Below are 23,028 nucleotides of genomic sequence, written 5' to 3'. Positions count from 1 at the left end.
CGTCAGTCATGACTGCTAATGAAAGACGAAATTAATAAAATGTCCCAAATTATCGTTGTCTGAAACTCATTAGGAGAAAGTTTGAAAAAGTTGCTTCAGACTTGTTATTAGGCGATTAATTTTTTTGAAGTTAAATTCATACTATGTAATTCAGATTTGAAAAATAAAATCTCAAAGAACAAAGGGTTTTAGAATATAATTATACCTGGCTAAAAATGGTTTCATTACTTGATTATGAATTGGATATAAGAAAAGATTTAAGGTTTGCTCTCGTAAATTAATGGAGAAAAGCTCAACTAGTTTCGGGTCACAGAGAGACTCTTCAACATGAGTAGCATGCGGATGCACTCTCTATTAGTTTAAGTGAGTAAACAATGTTTTTTTAGTGTAATTAGTATGTCTCACGATAGTTATTATAAAAAGATTTTCCAGATTATTTGTGGCCTCAAACAAAAATGTCTTTAGCTGTATAAAACTAAGTTACGCATTGAAATGGAACCCTGACAGGCTGCATAAACCAAGTAGACATCTGGCCTCCAGTTAACATCAATTCATAATATAACAGAATATAAAGCAAGCAACTACATAAGTTATTAATATGCTGGAACACTGTGACCTTGTTACACTGAACAAAAGCAATACATTTTATTTACATTAGTTTTTCAAGTCCATTCTCAGCTCGTTGTCTTAGTTTTTCTCTTGTTTGCATTATTCATTCAGTTGGGTACTAAACTGGGTTCAGTAGTGTTCACAGTTCAGTTCAGTAGATGAAGGAAAACGCTGTCAACTTCAATAGTTTATAAGTCTTCGCCCGAGAGGTCGGGAATAATCTGTTGTTCTTTGTTTTATTGAAAAAACTTACTTCTTCGAGATAGAACTTTAACATCGCTTGTTATTGCTAAGATTTATGGATTGGATTTATTATTGAGAGTGCGTTTGTTAACGTGGATTACTTTTGTTAACTGTGTATGGTTTCTGAAATTAAAAATAAAATCCTTTTAACCCATGCAAGCAAAATAAGTTGACGTAATTTTAGCGTGAGACATTGCCAAATTAAGCAGCATGTATTAAAGCAAATTATTCTCAAAGCTATGTATAATTAGAATAAAGAATACCTAAATAACGTATTCAGGTCTCAGAATGCGGGTCGGCCCTCAGTATGGCATATCTTGCTAGAGTCAGGAGATCCTAAAATCTTAATTAAATTCAGTATCTTGGAGGGCAGAATTCCTTGTTGATCTTAAATTAAAACGGTAACTATTAATGTATAGTTTTGGCATAACTTATGGGCTTCGTTGGGATCTAAATCATGTCTGTGACGCCATAGAATTAATTATTCTACGCAGTCGTCCGGAGGAAAGGGTAGCTAGATGGTTGTGTGGTCAAACCTGAGATGCGGATGACGTACCAAATGAAAATTTATGCTCCGGTTGAGTTGTGTTGTGTTTGTGTCGTTCGTGAAAAACATTCCCATTGTATAATGGTATAGATGGGTACACATAAAAGGTGGTTTGATGTACGTACGGTACTCTTACAGGACTCCAAATGTCAAAATTCAATCTCATTTATTTCAATTATACTAGGAAGGCACTTTTGAGCGTCAAGCAAAAATAAAAATATTAAAAAGGTTAGTCTGTCGGTCAGTCCTCTAGTGAAGCTATTTGTGCGTTCCAAAGTGTAGATTCCTATGGAGAAGAACGAGCAAGAAACTATATAGGTTACTCTTCTTCAATCATGTTTACAATTGATTGGTGGATTCTTGATTACATTGTTTCGTTCGTTTAACTAGGACTCTTTATTAGGTAAAAATCTAACCCTAAGTATGTTGTATCACTTAACCCATAAACTTGTTATCCAATGAAATAAATGAACAAGTCTACGATGCCAAATACGTTCAGTAATAGCAGATGATAGCAATAGCAACAAATATAAGCGACATAAAAGCGATAGAGAACGGAGTGAAACGTCGGCGGACCGGCTACCAACGGCAGCGGCTATCATAGCCACTTTCTAATGGGCAAAGTGTCGCGTGTATCTGTCCTGGATTCTAGTAACACTGGAATGGAATTACATTATTTTAGTTCTTTGATTTACGAAGGCAAAGTATTACTGGGGTACTTTCGGTTATTTGAAAAATTTCTCAGTAGTAGCATAGAGCCTGGAATTGTGTCCAGTATATGGCAATAGGCTCACCCCCTATTACATGGGACTTATAACACAAATGGTGAAAAGTGGGTGTACATTGTATAGCGGCATTACGTGTCGTAATGAGCACCTCTGGCTACCCCTTCGGGGATAAAAGGCGCGACATTGCTTTTTTTTTGTTACATTAGAAAAAAACATAGTATGATCCAAACATGTTAAAGTAATGTTTCTCTGCCGCTTGTCTACATTCTACGTACTTTATAGGCGTATCCTATTTACAATTTTAATGCTAAAGTTTGTGGAGATGGTTTGTTGAATTGATGGCTGTTGTTCTTTCTCAGAGAACTACATTACTAAGTTTCATGCAAAGAAAATTTTAAGTACGAGTATAAAATGGATGGTAGTAAAGCTTGCAAAAAAATAATGACTTGGAAAAAGTCAAAATGTAATAATCATTATGAATAAATCGGATAGTTACTAAGCTGAATTTAAACATGCTTTTAATTAAGGCCTTACTGCCATATTCAGAGTCATTTAATGGTTACTTAACCCAGTCTTTAGCAATTGTTTTCTATACAAAATCGTTACTAAGGAATGGTTTAAGTAACCATTAAATGACTCTGAGTGTGGCAGTTAGAAGCGAATTATCTCACTTTCAGAACCAAATCAGCCCACAACTAGAATTCAATTCCATCGTTAGTGAGTCTTGGACAATAATCGTAGAAGTTCAGAACAAAACCAGTTTGGCGTTACTCCAGTACAGAGCTGTAATGAGGGGGTTTAAGTCTAATGAATGAAACTGAAGTTGAGCAGTTAGAGACATAGTGTGCCGCGCGGCTGCGCTCGCCTGCGTCCCGGTGATAACGACTTGCGCGATATTATGCTCATTGTAATAGGGCCATTGGTTTAATTAGTTGCTGTTTCGAACATTTTTGCTGGATGTGGCTTTGTATGGGGTTATGGTTTCATGTTTCAAATGTGCACGGATTTTGTAATGGGTTGAGTGACTAAAATCAATCAAGAGTTACTTATTACTCTATTATTTCTGGCTCTTTTTCAAACTGTCTGGCTAATTAAAATAACAGCCCTCTGAAGATTTTAATAGAAGCAGGTGGGAAATTCGAATGTTTTATGGAATAACGCATTTGTTTAAGAATAAAACCTGTTTAAGTTTTTTTAGCGTCACGTTCAACTTGCTAATATAGTGAACATAAGTACAAAACTCTAACTCATAATATCTTAGGACCCACCGAACTTAAAACGCCAATATGATAAGACTTCACGTCACTGCATTGAACATTAAACTGACCAGAGAAAACTGCTGACAGCGCGCTCTCCCACGTCAGCATATAGATCTGGTATTATTTTTCTACTTTCTATACGACTGACCTTATCTGGGGTCCACGCTAGGTATTTCCAAGCCAACGCACACCAAAGGGACAAAGGGGACAAAGCCCTTAAATGTTCTCTATAAATATATACGTGGCCACTATATAGGTTTATTGCAGTAGTTACACTTTGTGAAATTTATATTTATAGCCAAACGAGTCAGGTATCCCAACCACTGTTGCAACTGCACGGTTGGCGCTGTGGCTAGACAACTGGCTGCCGTGCAACGTGTCGCGGGTACAATTCCCGCACGGAACAACACTTTGTGTGTTCCACAAATGTTTGATCTTGGTCCGGGTGTCATGTGTGTTTGTAAACGCACTCACGATACAGGAAAAAATCCTAGTGTGGAGCAAATAAAAAAAAAAACTGTTAGTCATTTGCCTTAATTCATTTGATCAAAAGCATTCAAAATTGTATTATTCTGATGGACAACTTAGGTGTAACTCTACACTAACTTAGGTAACTAACTTTTGGAAATAAAGGTCAGGGTATTTTTAATTAAAGTAAACTCGTACCCCAGCTTGAATAAAGCACTTTGAAATAAAAACCTTAGGGGTCAACATGCCTTAATTTTTTAAAACACGAAATAGTAAACCTTCTGTGTAATCATGTATTGTAACAGTAGACGGGGTATCATGTGGGACCGTCAAGGAAAACGTGATTAACGTTCAGAAAAGATGAAAATTGGAACGATTAATATTAGTAGGACGGCCGCCGGGGAATACTGACAGACTCAGACTCATTTCTAGTTCACTTGGAATTTACGTGTAAATGTAAATTCAGACTATGTTTTACAGATAAAACACTTATATACTGACAAACTGTGGTATAGTTTTATACGTGTGGTCAACTTATTACATTTTATACGCTAAAAAACGTAAAAACTAATTTTATACTAACTATCGTGAGACATACTAAATTAAATAAAAATCACGGTTAACTCACGTTCCTACATGAATGGAGAAAAAATAAACTAGTTTCGAGTTACAGATAGCTTACCGACGCTGCGCACGCTGCTTATGGCGAAGAGCCTCTGACTCGAAACTAGTAGAGCTTCTCCATTAATGTAAACCAGTGTTTTTTTAGTTAAAAACTCATTAAAACAAATATAATAACCTAATGCAAATATCCAGTTTTACTTTCAGGACAGATAATTTGTTAATTTTAATTCTTAAATGGCCTTTGATACTTTTTATTGTTATGTTATAGGTATAATTTTATTAGCCTTTAGCTTATTTTTCCTTAAAATGAACTGTGATATACCTAGTTCCTTTCCATATATATCTTGTATCTAAAATTGGAATGATGTTACATAAATACAGTGTAAAATGTTGTGGTACATAATAAAGCGAGACGGGTTAGCATCTATCATTATTTATGTAGTATTGCAATCTTGCGGCTTACATTATTTATATCGAGGCCCCATCCGCCAGGGAGTTCCATGCGGTTTTAATACCTCCCCGTTTGCGTACGAAATGAAAACCTTTGAAACTGTACGAGAATAACTTGGCTAATTACGATCGTGTGTCGAGAATCCGAGGTATTCTTAATGATACGGGATCAATATGTACTGAGACACTACTGAACTTTGAATGTAACTTTGTACTCAATACGCACATTTGTGAAATATTTTTCTAGTAAGCAGGTCATTCAAAGAAATGGCGTCCATTGAAGATCACGGACTGGTAGACGAAGCGTGGGCAGTACTCCCGCTAGGTGGACTGGATGCAGGTGAGCTGTCGTTCGGCGTGAAGGACTAAAGCAGAGGCCGTTGTCCAGCAGTGGATGTCTTTTGGATGTTGATGATTACGATACGTACACCTGATTTAACATTAAATAATCTACGTCTGACTATCAAATCTCCTTTTAAAAATTTCCTTAATTCCTTAATATACTGCGTATGTGTACCTGCGAAATTTCATTAAAATAAGTTCAGTAGTTGCTATGATTTTTCACTTCAACGCTTGTTTGAAAACCTGTACCGCGTGAACGTTCCTAAAGAAGTTATCAACACCATACAAGAGTGGGTTTGTATAGGGGATTTATTGCTACAAAGACTAGCTATATATAGGTACAGATATTATACAGGTGAGTCATGTTACTGACATATACTTTATACATTTTAACTTGTAATGTTTACTACAACTACTTACTAGATTGGCGATATATTAAAAAAGGCCAAATTAATGGTGCCTTTAATCGACGAACATGCATGAAAAAACTGATGATGTTGATGAAGCTAAAAAGGTATGTAAGATTCGTAGCAATTGGCGTTCCATAGTTTTTGCCAACCCCCATGGGAGACGGGCATGAGGTTATGTACGTATAATTTAAAGCAAAATTACCATTATTTGTAGCATCAGTACTGTTGCATATTGAAGGTATCACTACATAGTATAAAATAAAGTCGCTTTCTCTGTCCCTATGTCCCTTTGTATGCTTAAATCTTTAAAACTACGCAATATATTTTGATGCGTTTTTTTAATACATAGTGTAATTCAAGAGGAAGTTTAATATGTATAATACATGCATAATATATCACCATTGCACACATAGAAAGCTTGGGCGGGTCGTTAGTTATTTCATATCTATGACGCACGCTGTATAACGCCTACCTACACCTTCCCAGAAATCTATTTCTTCCCCACTTAATCCTTCTACTATTGAGGTGTGAAATACCCGACATCCGTCCCTACATTGTCATACAAAGCGATATTTACTGAAGTATACACATTTTATGACATAAACATGTTGATACCAAAGGTGTGGGCCGTGGGCTGTTCTAGGTATGATTTATTATTCTTTTATATAAAATAAGTTACCTACACTCCTTCATTCATAGACCGAATAGCGAGTAGAGTCAATAGGTAGATGATTAATTTTTATTTTCGTCTGGTAAATATTTAAAAACATCAGACATAATATAATTTTTTTTTTAATGGGGAAAATTATTCAATGATTTCTCTCGCCTTAAGCAAGGTGAGAGGGAGTGTCAGACTCTTACTGACTAAAAACCATCCCGTTCCTACTCCTGCTTTTCGAGCTGGAACCCGGTAAACCCGCTAGGTAGTCCGCAACTCCGGATACACACGCCCATAAGTTCACACTTCATTAGAACACACGATAATGTTCTGACCAACCTTGAATTCCATAATAACTAAGGGTAATACATCAACAAGTAATAAATATATTTTTAATAAATATAATTCAGTACGTAGATTTGCAGAATAATCTATGTTTTTGACATGAAAGTTAGTATGAAAATCCGTGGCGCGTTAGCGTTCTAGTTCGGGGTAAATTAGAAGCTCACAAAGGAATATTCAATGTACACGATGTAGGTAATATTTTCTCCATAAACAGTACCTAATTTAACCAAAAGCACTTGTATCTCGACTCTCACAAAGTGCTTTAGTACGAAAGTTAATTATGTATTTAGTTTACTTTACTTCGTAAAACGTATAATTTTACCAATTTTAGGTCATTATATTATTATAAAGTAACTACATTTTAGTTATATAAATGTTAGCAAAATTAATAATCACGTAAATATTTTTCTTTTGAAAGAAATTTTTCAAATCTTTTTTTAATGGTATAAAACGGTTAACGAGCAGACGGATCACCTGATGGTAAGCAATCCAGCACCCGAAATACCAGAGGTGTTACAAGTGCGTTGCCGGCCTTTAGGGGATTGGAATTTAGGCCATGACGGTGAATCTGGAATTGAAAGATTGGGAAGAGGGGAAATTGGGTAACCTTACTCACACATTTAACACAACGCAAGCGTTGTTTCACGTCAGTTTTCTGTGAGACCGTGGAATGACTCCGGTCGCTTTCCGAAGCATGGCTCTCCCACACTTAAACTATTCTGGGTTAAACAAGAATTTTATTCTAAAATCGTCTATTTTTACATTATGTAGCACCACAGTAAAAAGCCATGTAACTATGTCCACATAAGATCCAGTTAGGTTAAAACCACTAGTTTTAAGAGCATGAACGAAGGCGAAACTTTTTAACTTTTGCAGGCTGGATATTCTGGAAATATTATAAAGTTGTGCAGTTCCCTCGAAATTCAATTAAAAAGTAAACTAAATCGGATGAGCTTAATCTACTAACGTAAACTCACTAGACAAACTGCATTAAACGAAATGCCGCGTGCTTGGAGTTTATTTTCATTTAACTACTAAATAAATATGCATAGGATGTAATGTATAATGAATGTCGTATAAGCATAGCTTAAAAACTTAAGTTAATGTCTCAGAAAAGAAATATAAGTATCTTGAAGTAACTTTTACTATTGCCTCATTGGTTACAAACGCGAGGTTCGATTCCATTCTCGGGTGATATTAAATAAAAAAAAGTCATAAGAATTTAACCGCTGTACTACGTACTTTAAGTAATCATTCAATTTTATTATCTCTGAGTGCGACAGATAGTCTTTCATTTAATATTAATTGACCCGGTAAACTTCATACTAAGTGCCTCAAATATTGTTTTCTCACCTTTTAAACCTTTCCTAGATTTCTACAAATAACTCAAGACCAAAATTAGTTAAATCGGTCGAGCTGTTCTCTAGTTTTAGGGACACTAACGTGTTAAAATAATTTTTTTTTCAAAAGGACACAAATTGTAACGTAGACTAACAAATTTGTTTAGCATTAAAGAGAATTTTACTAAAAATAATAATTTACTGGGATGATTAACCCAATATATGAGACACGAGATATATAACCCGCCCCACTGAACCCAATTCCATTCCAGACTACATCTCAGCAAGATCACGCGTGTTTATGAAGCTGGCTAAATTCGTTTGTATCAGTAAATATAACTGATTATACTGAATATTGAATTACAGCTTAATATAAGTTGTTATTTCTTCATCATATTATCTTGTCGCTCGCCCTCCATTCTAACAGGCTCGTTATTTATGAGGTATTTGTTATTCTGTACCAATTATGGTAAATTAATAACTAATGTTGTGCTTAATGTTGATAACTTGGTATTTATTAATCATTGGATATTAGAGTTAACGCTTTTCATCACCTATTTTTAGATTATTAATCTAATTGTAATTTTAAAATCTAACGTTTTGAGAAGTGGTTGTCTTGTTTTACGTGGTTTTCCACAGATGTGCTATGCTACGTTGCTGTGGATGTGTTTGGCTTCCACCAATCATATTCATTGGTACACATAGTTTAGCGCTGGTGGAAATGAACTCAGCTAAGTTATGTTTTTTATATGGAAAAATGCGTGCTATGGATGGCTTCCCTACTATCAAAATACATGGCATGCGCACACTCGAGCTCTACATCATCCTCGCACAGCTACATAGCTTAGTTTCAGTGGAAACCTTCACATAGTTTCACAGCTTAGCTATTACAACTTCGTAGCATATTTACTTAGCATATCTCTGGTGGATAAGCATTAAGTCAACAGTCATCAACAGCATTGAGTTTACTTCTAGAATAATTTACTTTTTAATTATGTTATTTTACAGGTCTGCTTCCTTTACTTAAGCTTTATCAGATATGTTTACAAAATCACCCTGTACAGAAAAAGTGAATTCTAAGACACTAGCATGTCTTAGAAATGATGTGCAGTACTTGTTAACCGTTACTAATAAACATGACACCCCCATTCAGTACAATCGTCCTTGACATAGTAATTAGATCGAGAACCGGTGATAGACTCCCGAAAGCTAACGAAGCGCCCAAGAGGCAGCACAAAGTTAACACAACTCCAAGCAACTTGCCATCACTGCCGGCGCTCCATACTACCTGCCCTAATATCCCGCGAGAATCACCCCCAACAAGCCTCATTTTTACACCCTTACCCACCAATATCAACCCTAACACCACACCCTTAAAGTTCAATATATCATGATACTGAAGCTTGTGATTTTTGCAGATAATCTTCACGTTAATACCTGTAGTATAGGAGTAGTGCAATAAGGTTTTGTAAAAACAGTTTTTATGTAATAATATTGTTGTTGTAGTGTTTACTTGTGACGTTGTATGGGAGATACTTCAGTTGGTGGAAACTGTACATGCGTGGAATTACCTGATAAATTATATTGAGGGATTATTTCAGGGATCGTTGCTCGTATCAAATTGTATTGTAACGTCATTCACAAAGGATTTTTTTGTATTAATATAACATTGAGATACCTTTTTAAGTGGGGAAAATCATCCAATGGCTTCTCCCGCCTTGGGTGAGGCGAGAGGGAGCGTCAGACTCTTACTGACTAAAACCCTCCCCGTTCCTACTCCTGCTTTTCGAGCCGGAGCCCCGGTAAACCGCCAGGTAGTCTGTAGCTCCAGGAGATTAGGTACTAAATATTCCTTCCTGGGATTGGTAGAGGATTAAAGGGTGCACCATGTAGCATTAGTTAAACCATTAACAATTGCTATACACTGTGAATTTGAAATCTAATAAACTCGAAACAGGGATTGAAATCTATTCTGGGTTCTATTTCATTTCAAGTTGGGCTTTAACTGTGGGCTTTAATATTTATTACTTTTTTGTATAGAAGATTAACATTGGAAAAAAGGTGATGAAAAAATAGAACGAAAATAAATTTTCGCACATACATTCAGACACATGTTATGTCACACCTCTGCGACACATTGTAATGAAAAAAATAAAGAAATTAAAAAAGAAAATTTAATCTTTTAAATCTATTTCATCTACATTGAACTTCTTTCACCTTACGATTGTGGCAACTTGCAGGTGTAGTTGACGTGTGTCGGCGGTGTGCGCTCTCCCTTACGCCCCGTACAATTTAAGGCGTGTGTTCTCGCACCCTCCACATAAAGCGCGGCGCACACTACACTACAATTTAGCGCGACTCGCACCCGCTCACAGCTAATCCCTGTTAGTAGGACGACCATGTCAGCGTGAATGAATGAGAATTTTTTTTTTTTTGTAGCAGTTTGAAATACTAATTAGTGTTACTGTTTAGTAAACATTGTCAAAGACACGTCTTTCATTGTCAGTCTGCGCCTTTATTTTCATCACACAGATACAGGCATCAAAAGCAACACACCATGTCTCACCAATTATTTTCAAAATTCTAATGTAATTGGTGGCTGTAGTATACGGTATAACCTGTCATATAAACATACATAATATACAAGAGATTGCATATCAACAAACAGAGATAGTAAGATGTTATCATATGGCAGATACCGCAGAGATAGCATCCATCAATCCATCCGATATTAATTAATGCTTCATTTCATTACTCGACTGTCACTATACGACAACAATATGCACAACGAAAACACAAATATTTATACCGCAAACACTTTCTAGTGTTCACGGTAGATAGGTACAGATTTCAACCAAAAACCTCGAGGCAAATCCTCGCACATTCCAACAGTGAAATGTCCGAAACAAATCCGAAGGCGTGGCCACAACACTGCAGTAGGGAGCAAATCCCTGCAACGCGTGTATGTTCTCGACGTAATCTGATGGGGCCGACAGAGGAACTACGCGATTACATCAAATTGAAACTAAGTGAAAGAAAGACAAAGTTACGAGACGCGGTAAACTTGCGACCGTGTTTTTTATTGAACAAATGAAGTTATGAAGTTGTTCGCGAAATGGAAAAAGATATTTACTTGTGCGCGATAAACAAGGAAGAGGTGCGGACGGAATATAAAGAGATTAGCTCTCACGGAGTCTGCCAGGGAAGCTCAGCGTGAGCTCAGCGTGAGGGAACAATATATAAAGATAGCACAGAACTGGAGTGACGACTCACAATTTAGGATGAAGTTCAACAACTTGTCCGAATCCTAAATAAACAACAGCTTTCATAAATTAATACAAACGTGCTATCGGAAAACTCTTAATTAAAACAAAACATAAATCATAACTTTCAAAAATGCTTATCAAAATTTCATATTCGCCGGAAAGTGCTATAAATTCACAATCAATTTGCATACAATAACTCTAACGGCACTAGCGAGTCTAAAATAAATGTAAAATCTGATGATGGCGTTGTAAATGTTCAAATAATATAATATTTATTTAACAAAATTGAATATTAAAATGTATTTGGATAAGTCTCGGGGGCGATACGTTCAATTTATTAATATAAATTCATGAGCCAATGATTGTAAAATTTGACGAGTTGAGTGACGCCGAGCGGTTGGGTTTATGCGTGTTGCGTGCGAGCCGCGCGCGGCACGTCGCCTCGCTAACAGATTATATTTTGTAGCGTTTTTCTATGTGAGATAATCGTAAAGTAAGCCCGACGTGGAATTGTTTCGAGATAGGTTTCTCTCAGAAAATGTACAATATGTATTCTTGATCACATTTCCAATTTAGTTTCGGATTATAAATTGATTACGGTTTGTGTTTTCATTATTTTACGAATAAAGCGTCGACAGTACGAGTGACAACAATCCCTGGACGGCGAGGTATTCAGAAGTCACGAGCGGTACCTGATGTAATTTCCTGACTGATGAAACTCTAAACTATCCAGCAGATTGCATTGCGCTCATTGTGCACAGACTGCAGTCCCACAGGATGTGATGTGCACATTGTTCACATTCACAATTACGTGCACCCGCCATACTCCTCACTAGGAGGTAAGCAGATTAACGTACATAATATAAGTAGGTCATTAGAACTTAATTAGTTTTCCTTGATTAAGAAATTTAAAACATGACTTTTGTACAGTGAAAGTGAACATTTTTTTTTCATTTTGAGTTCCAAAATAAACAAGGCATGATAATTAATCCAATGATTTTAGAATTTTATTTTTAATGAATTGTACAGGTTTATTTTTAAAGTGAATATTAGTAAAGAACGAGTACCACGAATTTGTTATATTTCAAATTTTCGTTTCATAAAAACAGAAACACAATATGTCCCTATCGGGACGTGGCAATCCTACTTTTAGTTCGTAGATCAGTCCAGTTCAGAAAATAGCAAAACATGTAGAATTCTATTCCAACTGTATGGCAAAATTTCCCGGGAAACTTGTTCTGGCCGAGTGCAAAATGCAATATTGTAAGTTGTTATGATTCGTCCCGGGAATAGTTGAGTACATGTTCTGCTGCCGAAATTGTCAGCCGGCGAGCTCGCCGTATATTTAAGTTTATCGTTTAAGTTTACGTTTATGATTATGGTGTGTTAGTGGCACGGTTAGTGGCGGCTTTGTGGCCGTTTATTTCTATAACGTGTACATTTTTATTGGAACGCTTTGTTTCGCTCGTAACGCGACGCTCGCTGAGATTTGTCTGCAGCCTCCAATGATTTTCCTTCGAGAATATCCTGGTAATGGCATTGAGCTGTTATGCTTTCATTTAGTATAATGTTGATAGCTACTTCAATTTCTTTAGATGGCGGCAATGGAGGATAAATTGAATATAACATTTGAATAATAGAATCGAATCTAAAATGGACTTTTGGGTAATTCCCAGACAGAGAACAATACTCTAATTACTGTACCTGCCTTTACACAAAACTGCCATTTCACTTTGGCCACTAGATTAGATTACAATCGTAAAATCTAGTTTATCTCTCTAGAGTGGAAAGTACTCACGAAACAATCTAAAATGTGACCCAACATCTAAACCAGAGCTCATACATTATCACTGAAGTTCTAAACTAAAACCTTTACTATTTAAAAGCATCCCGGTTTAATCGAAGAAACGTGTTAGTATTTCATTATTTAAGGGGATACCTAGAGATAATTAATCAGTCGCTACGTAGCAAACAATTTGTCTTAGTGAGAAATGTCGCTGCAGTTTTTATCGTGTTAAAGTTACACAGTTGTGTCGTTAGCTTCATTTCAAACTTGTACAATCGTTTTCTTGAATCTTGCTTATTTGTTTTCTCGTTTATTTTAGTGTAATGCAATACTACACACAATAATATAAATGCATAACCTCACGCCTATGTCCAATGGGGTAAGAACAGATACTATGGGACGCTATAGAGTCGTTGAATAATTTGATTCAATTTGAATTGTGTATAATATCTTATATCCATCGATCATTTTTTAGTAAAATTATTTATACTTCATTACACTGTCTTTTGACAGTTGTATCGTTAAGTAAATCTACATAATTAGGGTCCAGTTTATTTCCATACATAGTTCTAATTACGGGTTTGTTGCCTACTGTTTAGAAATGTAAAGAACTTTCGCAAAATTAGCGGACCTCCGGACCCCAAACACAAGCACCTTTAGAGCTATCACACCGATATCATTTCGTGTAGTTACACCAACTGTCTATTCGTTAAAATAAGGGATGGTCACTATTCTACAAGCCATAGCCCGCCATTGATAGATCATTAAGCAAATGATTCCCGTGGGTAAGCAGTGATCAGAATCTTTATGTACCTAATGGACTGCTAATAACGGTGAGATTACCCCAAAATTTTCCTTATAGCGACCCCGCAGGTGATTCCACGGTAATGGGATCCGAGCATTATATTGCATTATTTGATGGCAACCAAATTAAGAGGTATGCTAGTTATTTGGCCGGCTTCTCTCTACCTGCTCATTTCACCATCGAATATATTACTGTTTATTTACAAATTGGGGTACTTCATTAAGGTTGGTTCATGTATTTGATGCTATTTTTAGCTTGTGTAAATTTTCTTGGTTTGTTTTATCTTCCTAACCTAAAGGTTACTAGGTACTCCAAAAGTTGATGTTTCATAACAGTGATCATAGATATTTTCAGTAGTAATTTCATTCAGCGGTTACTGAAGCCATAACACTCAAATTATGAACAATAAAATTCAAATTCATCCATATATCACGTCACAAGAAAAAATGGCGAATTATTCAAATACGAAGAAGTTAGTAATGACTTCTGTGAAATATAGTCTACAATAATGTTTTTTTTTTCTACGTTTCACATGAAGGACATCTGTATGTCATTTGTTAGACCTTTAAGTATATAGACCCTAATTAGAATTTACATTACGTGCCTATATACCTATGTATATGTACTACAAAGTATTTAATTAAAGACATACATTTAGATCCTTTGACCTTTCGAATGATATGAAAACGGACTTCGCTATCTACCCACGAAGTTGTATTATATCGGTATGTATAATGTACACGTGAAGCTATACAGAACCAGTATAAACTGACCGTCGAATGTGTGGAAAGATCGTATAAAGCAAGACCACAATAAACTGGTTTTGTATAGCTCCATTTGTCTTTGTTACTAGATCCATTTTTGAAATGCCTATCTCAATTAGAGCCTCTTACGCTTTATAATGATACTACTAGCTTCTACCTACAGCTTCGTCTCATGTTTCCGTGGGATAAAAAATAGCCTATGTGTATTCCAAACCATAATCTACCCCTAGTCCACATTTCGCCTGATCTTTTTAGCTGTTTTGACGTGGTTGAGTAACAAACATAAACACTACACACAAACTCAAAAAGTTTCGCATTTATAATATTAGTAAAATAATAATATGTTACTGTTACCGTTACTTTAATTACAGTAAGTACATTATGTAAAAAACGGTCTCGCGTCGAAAATACTTGCAGTTTTCCCAATTTTTATATTTTCTCATTAACATCGTGTCTGCCGACAGAATAAATATTCACATTTTGACACGTATTTAATAAACCTTGACACCGAGGCGCTACTTTAAAAAATGCATTTTACAGAGATAAATCTGTTACAATAAAATATTAAAATACTCAAAATAGATGTGAACAGTTTTCACATTTCTCTGAAAATAAGATTAACAGTAGAAATAGAAAATATATGTCAATATTAATTTACTCTATCTATCGGAACACAAAACCCGTTGCTCTTTCTGCTCAATAAATAAAAACATCATCGAAAAAAGCCAAAACTAAATACCAAAAGCGTTTACTACAAAAAAAGATAATAGAAATAATAGGGTGTTCTTAGAAGAATTCCTTCCACGTAGCGCTTTGTAAACTCTCCCTCATCACGCCGTACCTTCGTCAATGGACAAAAACGTTAGCACATTACAGCGCCTTTCAGGACGTTTGCCAAATTCAGTGTTGCCTATAAGAAAATCAGCTACGGACGTTAAAAAAACGAACTACTCGTATTTTGTTCACTAAAAGTATTTATTAGTATTAAGTAGGTCTGTTGACCACGACAAATTATTTAACAAGTACATAATATAACCTATAACTAGACTATAGGCGAAATTGTCGTTGCCGCTTCGTTCGACAGTGTTCATAGTTTCCAAGCAAGGCGCAAGATTCGTCAATTATAGGCTGCCTATTGCCATTTCTTGGTTGCGTGCCTTCGTCAAATGACGCAGTAATCAGTAATTTCCAATGATATACCAATCAAAGCTATTTCGAGCATAAATAACAATTAAAATCAATTAATTAGAGTGTACTAACACTCACCCAATACTTTATTTCACCTAATCACGAATCACGTCACTAACACAATCACACACACTGACAATATTCATACCACGTACACAACACACACAACAATCTTCAAAAATAAGACACCATTATTAAATAAATTGCAAATGTCGCCAGGTGTGAAAACTGGAAAGCCAGTGGAGTGCCATTAGAGGCACAGTGGCACTTATAAAACGAGCCTATTTTTGTAAGGCAAAACATTGGAAGACCTTATCATTCTCTTTATTAGGTCTATGTTTGTGTGACCCGTAAAGGGCAGGTCGCCTCACTTTTTTGTGGGTGCCCTAAAAGGTGACTGAGGGATTAATGTCAGGAGCGACTGTAGGTATGTACCTTCCTACGTACGTATATAGGTAGGTATAGTAGAGTAGATTGCTTTATATTTCGTAATTGTGTTTCAGTTGTGACTGTCTCGTTCTATGGAATCGTTGAAGCAACAATAAAAATGACGAAACTAATACATTATTTGAATGATCTGAGAATATGTTTACATTTCAATAAGAGTATCTAAATACACGTTGTATGTTAAATGTTTCATGGGAGAACTTTCAGTTTGGTAAAGTATAGGTAACTGATAAAAAAAACGCAAATTGTTTAATTTAATTTAGATATGTTATATTACATAGATATTCCCGTCTGTTAAAGGCCTGTGAGGTACAAACTGTGATGATGTAGTTATGTTCAACACGAATATCACATACACAAAGGCTTAAACTACCTAAATGCTAACTAACACCTAGGCAATGTCGGTCAGGTTATATAATTGGTACAAGTTAACCGTCGGCGATTATGGGATTATCATCAACAGCCTATAAGTGGCCATTGCTGACCAAAGGCATCTTCACACGGATTGTGTTTGAGCATTAATCACCACGCTTGCTCAATGCAGATTAGCGATTTCAAACTTATAATTAGAAATCAGAAATTATAAGCCTAGGTTTTCTCATGATGTTTTCCTTCACCAGTCAGTGGAAAAATATTAGCCACATTGGTACTTGTCGTGGTTTTGAACCTCCTCATGCGAGAAGCGTCTTAAACCCCTGGACCACCTCGATCTCTTGATTGTACTAAGTACCTATTTATATACAAGTCAAATATTAATCTTAAATTACTACTTCTTGTGTAATACAGTATTCTCGGAATTATATTAAACTAGTTAAAATAATACAAATAATGTTCGGCTGTGTGCAAATATTTGATTTGCTGTCAAAACATCAGCGTGATTAAATAGATCCGTTAAGTAATCAGCTACTATGTTAATTATTCATTAACGATAATTAATATGGATTAATTAGGAAATGAGAGGAAGCTTCCTGAGTAAATGTTTGCTATCTTATCTTTTTGATTGAACAGCGGATGAAGAGTATTGCTTGTTAATGTTTATATGTTTTTTGTTAAAGTTCCCCCATTATACAATGTGTAAGATAAATATTTGCTCTTAAACGAGCTTGTTTTGTTACACATATTAATTTATAACTCCCTTGTTGATGTTTGGGCTGTCTATTTTCTCTTTCACAAAACCCAAATCGAAGTTATTTTAATTATATACCATTCAGAGCTATTGCTTTCGTAGGCTCCTAAGTTTAATCTACATATAAGTATGACATATCGTGACTGGTTTATTTGAAATCAACCACAAATTGTGTAATCAGCAGCCACATATGCGAGCTACAGTGTAAGTATACAATTCAATCAATGTTACCTAATTGGCGATGGATCAAACAAAGAAAGTCGTAGTAAAGCTGTCATTGCGCGGCGATCCATCATCGTCAGTGCGCAGGGTTTGTTTGCAAAGGCCAGCGCTTTAAAGCCAGCGACCCATTTTTGCGCCACGCTCTGGATCACCGATCCAGTTTGACTTTTTAACCCTTTTTCGAACGATTTATCTTTACTAGGGATGTCGGGGTGTTCTATTTGCTTTCTTTACCTACATTCTACACTTATTTGTGTGTTGTTCGTGGTATATGTATTTTAAATTCAATGTAGTGTTACTATAATGTGTAGGACTAAGACACAGAATACTAACTAAGGGGAGGCCTTAGTCTTGGAGTGAACATCTTTCGGCTGACAATAAAACTTTAAAATATACTACAAATATAACGATTATGTAGTACATAGTTAGAGTGCTTCATATCAAAACATTTAAGAAAAATTTCAAAGAAAACAAATGTCATTTATTTTTATATAGCATGGTAGCAATTAGATAAATCTTAGTAATCGGCGGTGAAGCTGATGATAACACGCAATCAATACACCGATTACAAATCTTAATCTCACTATATTATTTACAAATAACATGACATGTACATACCTCCAATATACAGCCTTACATCTGTAAACCAGCGTACCACATCATGTTGTTGTATCATCTATCTTAGCTTATATACCTACTCTAGTCTAGTATTTACCTTAAACAGACCTAGTTACAGTCACAAAACTAGATCCCGACCGTTTATCTCTAACCTGATGTCAGACGATTTATTAGCAAACCTAGATACCTCATAAATATTGGAGTATCTAACTTAATATTGTATTAGCATTCAACATCTATTAATATTGCCAGATTACTCAGAATTATACAGGTCTATGTTTAACCGTGTTTCGATTCTATCTAGATTGCTCTGAATTGGCTACATCGATAATATTATACCAATTATTGTACTCCATTTGAGAGTATCGAATGTTTGTAATTACCATATGTGCTTATTATTTATTTCTATTTACACATTTTATTCCCGAAGGGGTAGGCATAGGTGAACATTACGGTAGGTACGTAATGCCACTGTACAATGTGCTTTTCACCATTTGTGTTATAAGTCCCATGTAATAGGGGATGAGCCTATTGCCATATGCCGGGCACAGTTCCAGACTCCATGCGACTACTGAGAAATTTTCGAAAATCCTAATAAAGTTAATACTTTGCCCGACCCGGGAATCGAACCTATAATTACTTATCATCGTGTATAATACTGAAACTTAGGTTAAGTATAAAACAAATAAAAGAAGTAAACATATTACCTAAGTTATAATCACTAACATCATACCACAATAATAAATTAAGTACATTTATATAGTGGCCGCATAAACCGCCTCAATGCCGCGATAACTTCTATTTCATTAGCTCCCTCCAATAAAACTGTCAAAATGCACGAGCTGAACATTTCAAAACATTTCACTGTACATTTTGCGAAACTCCATTTAAATATTGAAACTTTTTCAAATTAAACAAATGATTCCGCTATAAAATTGACTTCAGGCTCTCAGACCGCACCAGACGTCACTTGTCATAATTATTGTGACATTCAAAAGAAAACGCAGCGAATTTCTTTACAACATTAATTCTGATACTCAGTCACGCGAATTACATCCTTATCTGGCTATACTTAAGGTTCTATAAAACTGCATCCAATTACTTTGTCAGCAATCTTACAGGAACTATTAAGATAAAAGAAAATGTGCTTTATCACGTTGTGTATAAAGTTGTGATTTCAAGGTCGGTGGAGCTCCTTCATTTTTAAGTACGGTCCGCTTTTAATTTGTCATATAAAGCATGATTTATATTTTAAAAGTTGAACGGTACCGCGAACGTGTGATTCATACATTTTGCCGAGGAGATGTTTTAAATAATTTAAAGTTTATTACGGCCGTGTTTATATGAGAGAATTGTTGGATGCGAGTAAATAATTACGTTTTATTTACAAGGTAGTTAACTTATTTACGTATTCATTTGTGAGTGTGTTTAAAATGATAAGTTTTCCGGATTCTGTGTTGATTTCGGATACCTTTGTATATGATATTTTCAATTAAACGGTTTTATAATAATTGAGGTTTAATTATTTTTCGCTGATTGCGGCTTACTGTGAAAATATAAGATACATTTTTTAAATAAAATGTCTCGTATAGAGATTCAGCTTCAGTCAGCTTTCCGCCCACCGGTACTATTAAAGTATTTTTTGAAAAGAAATAACCTGTACTCGAGCACTGAAACAACAATAGTCTAGACTGATACAATCAATATTGACAAAAGCCAGCCCATTACCTTTCGAACACGTGTATCTACACTACTGTAATTACAAAAAAATACATTAACCATTTTCAAGCTAGTGTTTTAAACTGAAAATCTACTTTCTCTATTATGGGCTGACTTTAAGTAAATATCGGAAGCAATTTTCGACGCAAATAGCGTCCGTTGCAGAATTGCATTAGCGACTGCAAATATAAGCGGCGTAGATACAACATCCTGTATAGCATGAATAGCACACCCTGTATAGTGTTGATAGAACAGCCTGTATATTATGTATGAAGTAGATAGAACACGCTGTATACGTACCGTGTAGTGTTGTGGTAAAAAAGTGAACATTTATACGGACGAGGTGAGGGGCTTAGGGATGGGACACGGCGGTGAGTGATGTGCTCATAACTTGAATATTAAGTTGTCAAGTAGAATAGATGTTCTATATTTTAACTACTCTCGGTAGCGGAGACAGCTATATCTAATTATTATACTACTACGTCGTCAGATTTACTTTATTTTTACAGCCAATAAAATGACTATTTTCCAAATACGTACATCAAATAAATAATAGATAATATTTTCTGTTACCTTTTACTATTTTACCTTTTAAAATCTTCTCTATAAAAAGAGTTATTCGTAAAATCGCTACCGCTTAAGCAACCGCTCCGCTTATCACCAAGCTACATGTATCCAGAAGCGGCGTCGGTGGTCTCATAAGAAACACAAGTACGTACCGTTCAAGTTAATGGTTGCGTTCACATTCGACGGCTGCAGCGAGCGGTTCTTTACATTACTACCGACTGCTACCTACTGCTACCGACTGCTACCGACTGTAACCTTCGGCTACCGACTGTAAGCTACTGGTTTTTGTTGTACGTGTGTAATGTGCTTACTTCTTTGTGAAACTTAATGAGATACAGCCGTGTATCGCGAATAGCTACTGTGTACTATTTTCGTCTTTTTATTCACGTTCTGAGTAGAACAGTTTTTCATAAGGAGGCTGGTAGATATTACAACTGTAGTTTAAAAGTTTATGTTATAAATAAAATATAGGGTAATCAGCAACGAACCATGAAATCTGAGCCATGTTTACTAAAATGGTTGATCTGAAAAGTATCAAATTTATTAAATAAAAACTAAAGAACTCTACTGGCTGTTAATTAATTGTTACATTGTATTAAATGTACAACTTTTTAACATTCTCTTGTAAAGCATTCGATGAATTCGTTTCATTTAATTATTTATTTGATCGCATGCATTGCATGTGTTAAGTTTTGTTTTATTCATTGAATCTGGGCTTCTGGTCTTGTTTAATCAACAACAGACAGTAAATTATGACCGAGCACATTATTGTTTATAAAATGTACTGTTCATTTTTGGATTATATTTTTTCCAATAATTTGTTTTTTTTTTGGCATAAGCCAGCAAACGAGGAAACGGATCACCTGATGGTAAAGCAATTGCCGCCGCCCCTGGACACCCGAAACACCAGAGGTGTTACCGACCTTTTGGGGGTTAGGAATATAAGGGTTCTTGGGGAATCCTCCGATCGGGAAGGGGTAATTGGACCTCCGGTAACCTCACTTACACAATAAAACACAATCCAAGCGTTGTTTCTCGTCGGTTTTCTGTGAGGTTTTTGATAGTCTAGTTTCAATAGTAAAAACAATATATCTAGCATGTAACCAAACGTACACGCAACTACACGTGTCTACATACTCCTACCGACTGTTGTACATCCAAGTATTCGCCCTTGAGGCTGCCTTTATTCAATCTAGTTTTATTCGTGTTTCGAAGTAAACGTGCCTAAACGAACGTTGAACAAAGAATTGACCAAACGTGTGTCTCATGTAGATCTCTCTTATTTGTTTCTTTGATGCCACGAGTCTGTTGGCAAAACTCTTGTAAAACATCGTTAGTATTTTTGCAAAATTGTTGTATAGTATTGGATGTACGTATAGGGTGACTGATAATTAGTGAACGATATTTAAACACGAGATTGTACTCATAATTACAAACAACTTTCCGTAAGAAACTTTTTTGTAAACTCATTAGTTTTATTTTTATCACAATAACAAAACAACAAAATTCCGTGCGCGATCCTCAAAAAATCGTTCTTCAAATCCTTTAGTAATTAATTGTAATTATTTTATCGATTTTTAGTTGTAGTAGTCTTATCAAGATTCGATTAGTTGGCACCTTATTCAGCGTATTATCATCCTGCTCTTCATGATTCAATGATGTCATACTACATTATTAGTTAAACTTGGTGTCACAATAGGTGGACCTATAACAATACACATAGGTATTTGTTTGGACCTCACTGCAATTGAACCTAACAAAAATGTACAAGAGAAGTCTCAAGCTCAAGTCACGATACTCATGATGTATCGACATGTCAATCGACAGCGGAACACTATACAAAATTGAAGTTATTGTCGGTAGAAATAACAATACAATCATTTCGTGTTCCAGTTCACAGATACATGAATAACTGAGCAGCATCAATAGTGGCATAGATTTACGATATCAACCCTCACATGCTAACGTGGTACATTTTTATCCCGGGAACAATTTGACGCGAAAGCATTCGTCAGCGATGGATGACACAAATGTGCGGCGCGACGGTACTAAAGTCCCGCAAGATATGAGAGGGTTAGACGTTTGCGGTACAGTGTTGCCACACACTGGAATCATAAAAAATCGTACTTTTTCGAGTCAGTAAAGGTCAATCCAGTCGAAATGTGCAACCCTTACAATATTTCCGGGACTGTAGCAGAAAAATATGTTGTATTGAAATAGAGGCCGGTCTGCGTATACTAAAGTAAAATAAAAGTAATTTTGTCTACAGTCCACAAATTAATTATGTAACAGATACTTAGAACGGCATTAAGACTTGTGGCCGACAATAAGCACACTGTGGTTGTATTAATTTACCAAAAATATAAGTACCAACCCTTTTAGTACCCTTCGTCGAAACTTTATTAGTTTTAAAATAATAATTCTATTGTTATATTAGGTAATATTTTCATCTAAAATATTGTTGTACTTGGCAACACCAGGTCCTGACTCAGCAGAA

At 35.6% G+C, this 23,028-nt stretch overlaps 1 protein-coding gene across 1 annotated transcript in view; it reads left to right on the top strand.

Annotated features, from left to right (window-relative positions):
- Positions 1-21,766, top strand: part of LOC118274145 (ATP-dependent Clp protease ATP-binding subunit clpX-like, mitochondrial) — a 298,109-nt gene extending 276,343 nt beyond the window's left edge. Inside the window, exon 14 of the mRNA XM_050706806.1 lies at positions 21,757-21,766. The gene's annotated coding sequence lies outside the window, so the exon portion shown is untranslated. The remainder of the gene's footprint in view (positions 1-21,756) is intronic.
- The last annotated feature ends 1,262 nt before the right edge of the window (positions 21,767-23,028 follow it).

This window comes from Spodoptera frugiperda, chromosome 3 (assembly GCF_023101765.2).
Source record: "Spodoptera frugiperda isolate SF20-4 chromosome 3, AGI-APGP_CSIRO_Sfru_2.0, whole genome shotgun sequence".
Taxonomy (NCBI): domain Eukaryota; kingdom Metazoa; phylum Arthropoda; class Insecta; order Lepidoptera; family Noctuidae; genus Spodoptera; species Spodoptera frugiperda.
Note: the sequence above shows the minus strand (reverse complement) of the source record. Positions and strands in the feature narration are given on the sequence as shown.